Genomic DNA, 4,859 nt, shown 5'->3' on the forward strand with positions numbered 1-4,859 from the left:
ATTTCTCTCAGCATCTCCCGTGTCTGTTCAATATCAGATGCTGGAGCAGCAACGGTAGTATCATTGAAATCTCAATCAGTCATTCTCATTCTGCATCTTATCTGAGATCTCATTAAACCCATAGAACAATACAGCATAATACAGGCCCTTCGGCCCACCATGACTATCTAACCCCTTCCTCCCACATGTCCCTCTAACTTAAATTCCTCCATATGCTTATCTAACAATCTCTTGAACTTGTCCAATGTATCAGCCTCCACCACCACCCCAGGCAGCGCATTCCATGCACCAACCACTCTCTAGGTGAAAAACCTCCCTCTGACATCACCCTTGAACTTCCCACCCAATACCTTAAAGCCGTGTCCTCTTGAGTATTGGCGCCCTGGGAAAGAGGCACTGGCTGTCCACTCTATTTATTCCTCTCAATATTTTGTATACCTCTATCATGTCTCCCCTCATCCTCCTTCTCTCCAATGAGAACAGCCCCAGCTCCTTTAGTCTCTCCTCATAACCCATACTCTCTAATCCATGCAGCATCCTGGTAAATCTCTGTACCCTTTCCAATGCCTTCACATCCTTCCTATAATGAGGCGACCAGAACTGGACACAGTACTCTAAGTGTGGTCTAACCAGAGTTTTGTAAAGCTGCATCATCACTTCATTGGCTCTTAAACTCGATCCCCTGACTTATGAAAGCTAACATCCCATAAGCTTTCTTAACTACCCTATCTACCTGTGAGGCGACTTTCAGTGATCTGTGGATATGAACCCACAGATCCCTCTGCTCCTATACACTGCCCAGAATCCTGCCATTTACCTTGTACTCCGCCTTGGAGTTTGTCCTTCCAAAGTGTACTACCTCACACTTCTCTGGATTGAACTCCATCTGCCACTCGTCAGCCCAGCTCTGCATCCTATCAATATCCCTCTGCAAGCTTCGACAGCCCTCCACACCATCAACAGCACTACCGATCTTTGTGTCATCTGCAAACTTGCTAACACAGCCTTCACAACACCTTGCTTAAACCCACTGTTCCACTCTGCGCATTGTTGTGGCAAGACCTAAAGGGACTTCAGGAAGGTGAGTTACTTCTTCGAACCTGAATACTGTGGGCCATTCTTAGACCTGGGGAGGTTCGCTGCACACTTCCCAAATGCATCAAGTAGGGAATTGTTGAACTGTTTGCCAAGGCCAAGGAATTTTTTTTAACATTTCCCATGAAAAAGCAGCCATAATAAGGGTTCCGTCATTTTAACTGGTGAATTCTTGAGTTTTGATAAGTTAAGAAATGCCATTGAGCATTTGTGAATGTGAATACAATTGATATCAAAAGGTTAAAGGAAAATTAAAGCAGTAGGAAAATGTTTTATATTGCTGCTGATTTGAGATGTTAATTCATTGTTTTCTTTTTAATTAATTTTGAGCTTTGCTGAATTGAAATTTGTGACTGCAAAATTGTGACACAAAGACCAGTGCCAGTATTTAAGTTTAAAACCAGATCTGCAGAAGAATATGTCAGGTTTGAGTAAAGGTTAACCTTATGAGTACCTAATATTAATTTGCTTTAGTATCCACTACCTTCTTCTGAGGCAGAGTTAAAAACAAGATGCTGGAGGAACTCAGCGGGTCAGGCAGCGTCTGGGGAGGAAAATGGACAGTCAATATTTTGGGACTGATAAAAGTTGGAGCAAGAGATAGCAAGTGATAGGTGGATCCAGGTGAGGAGGTGTGACAGGCAGATGGAGGAGGGGAGAGTGGGAATAGCGACAGAGGCTGGGAGGTGATAGGTGAAGGTGATAAAGAGCTAATTACGATGGAATCTGATAGGAGAGGAAGGTGGAGCATAAATCAAGTGAGGGAGGTGGGTTCTGCCGCAGAGTACCTGGCCGGGAAGAGCAGCTGGTAATTACTCCCAAAAGCAATTTCATGTTCTCCCTGTCTCAGCTGTAAAACCAGCAACCTGGGTATCATTTCTTTTAGGGAACGACCCACTTGAACCACAATGTCTGACTGGCCGATCAGAAGTTACTGCCATAATTTAGCTTCCCAATGAAGCAAAAATCTCTGCAAGGGCCTCCACAACTTTTTCTCTAACTTCCCACAAGGTCTAAGAATGCACTAGGTCAGGCCCTGGGGGTTTATCCACCTTACCGCACTTTAAGGCTTCCAATACCTCCTCCCTGATAATTCTTGTGGTCCAAGGCAACATCACGCATTTCCCCCACTTCCTTAGTTTTCTCCATAGTGAAAACTGAAGAGAAATATTCATTAAAAATCTCACCCATTTCTTTGGTTCCACACACAGACAGCCATGCTGATCTTTAAGGGGACCTATTCTCTCCCTGGTCACCCTTTAACTCTTAATATACCAAAAGAATTTCTTCAGATTTTGCCTCACCTTGCCTGCCAGATCTTTCTCGTGCCCTCTTTTTGTCCTCCTAACTTCACTCTTAAGTGCACTCCTACACTTCTTGTAGTCATCAAGAGATTTACTCGTTCCCAATTGCTTGTGTGCAGTGTATGCCTCCCTCTTTTTCTTAACCAGAGCATCAATATTTCTTATCGACCAGAGTTCCCAAAACCTGCCAGCTTTGTCTTGCACCCTAACAGGAACACGCAGGCACTGATCTCTTGACATCACACTTTTATTAAAGGCTTTCTACTTGGCAGGTGCTCCTTTCCCTGCAAAAAATTGTGCCCAATCAACATCCATAAGATCCCACTGAATGGCTCCAAAATTTGCTCTGCCCCAGGTCAGGACTCTAACCTGTAAACTGACCATATCCTTCTCCATAACTATTTAAAACTAATAGAATTATGCTCACTGGACCCAATGTGCTCGCCAACAGACACTTCCGCCACTTGCCCTACCTCATTCCCCAGGAGGACGTCCAGTGTTGCACTCGCTAGTATCTCCCTCTATATATTGATAAAGGAAGCTTTCTTGGATACGTTTCACAAATTCCACTCCGTCCAAGCCTTTTACACTATGGGTAGCCCAGTCAGTACTAGGGAAGTTAAAATCTCCCACCAATACAACCCTGTTATGTTTCATACAATTATGTATTATACAAATAGCTGCAATCTCTCTACATATCCGCTCCTCTAATTTCCGCTGACTACTTGGCGGGGGGGGGGGGGTGGTGGTGGTGGTGGTCGTATGATACAATCCCATCAGTGACCATCCCCTTCTTATTTCTAAGTTCTACCCATATGGCCTCGCTGGATGATCCCCCAAGAACATCCTCTCTAATCACTATCGTAATGTCCTCTTTCATCAAGAGAGCAACTCCCCCTCCTCTCTTACCTGCACCTCTGTCACACCTGTAGCATCTGTACACTGGAACATTGAGCTGCCAGTGCCCTTCTCTCACCCATGTTTCTGTTATGGCTATAACATCCCAGTCCCCAGAGCCAATCATTGCCCTGAGTTCATCTGCCTTATCTGTTAAGCCTCCTTAAAATTTATTGACCTAAGACATTAACTCTAGTACTCTTTCTACCAATGCTACCTGACCTGCTGAGTCTTTCTTTCATTTTGTGTGTTATTTTTTATTTCTGTGTGTTTTTTAACTTCTGTGACATTTTTAAAATAACCAGTCCTGTTACTTCGATGGTTTTGCAAACATCTAAGTTGATAAACTTGTTTTTTATTCTTTATATCCAACGTTAAAGTCTCCTAACTGCAACATTAGATGATATCAACAGGACAATTGTGAGAATGACAACAGAATGACTGGTTTGTAAAATAAAACACAAAAGAAGTGAGCTATAAATCTTATATTTCTAAAGACATCTTTATAACATAAAACACTGTCAGTATACAACTCAGCTGATCCAGATCACTAACTAAATCCATCAGCAAGTAAGTATATTAAACCTGTATAGTACAAATGCACATGAGGATAACCTGTTGGTCTGACCACTGAACTTACAAATTAAGTTTATATTCCCAGATGGCTTGAGAGGAAAGCACCAATGTTGGGCCATTTAGATTATTAATTCAGAAACAAATAGTTAAAAAAAAATCAAATGAGGTTTGACTAAAAAAATATACATTCATATTCCTTCTGTTTCCTCTTTAAAATCAGACATTTGAAGCTGGTTACATTCACTGAAAGAATACAATTAAACAGATACTAATACTTCTGACAAGCCAATTGCACTAGTGTACACTGGAACTACTTGCATCAAAGTTACATCTTGTTAGCTATTTGTTGCCTTATAGGTACATGTTGATCTGCTATATAACTGTGGTCCCATGAAGGAGAAGCCTGATTTACAGAGACAATAATTCCATTTACTGAGCATGGTGGCATTCATTTTTATAATATACCTTGTAGTATTCTGTTGTAAACTACAGTTAAAATGGGATAAGGGAAACAACGTGTGCAACCAGTTCAAGATTAAGGATAAGTAAACAGTTCCACATTATTCACAACAGTCATATAGAAAAAAGTCCTTTATATTTGTAACACAATGAATACCACACAGAGCTTGATCAAGCCAAATTCATATTTAAAAGTTAAATTGAAAATGACTAGACCTTAAATTGTTCTTGTGTGATTTCCCATCTCCATAGCAACGCTTCATAATGAAAAAAATTCAACCAAAAGATATTAGCTTTTAAATACAAATTAAGGCAAAATTAAGGTCTTACTTCTGCAGGATAAAACCTCTCCTTTTAAAAATGTCATCTTCTTCATCTGAAAATGTGTTCATATCTTTAAATTAAGGTCTTGAGACAGTCAGCTGAGTCCAATGCAGAAATGGCACCTTTCAGCTCTGGTCCTCAACTAGATAAGGTGTCTGTTGCATTGTGCATTTATATATACTACATGCACATAAAAAATATCAT

This window comes from Pristis pectinata, chromosome 20 (genome assembly GCF_009764475.1).
Source record: "Pristis pectinata isolate sPriPec2 chromosome 20, sPriPec2.1.pri, whole genome shotgun sequence".
NCBI classification, from domain to species: Eukaryota; Metazoa; Chordata; class Chondrichthyes; order Rhinopristiformes; family Pristidae; genus Pristis; species Pristis pectinata.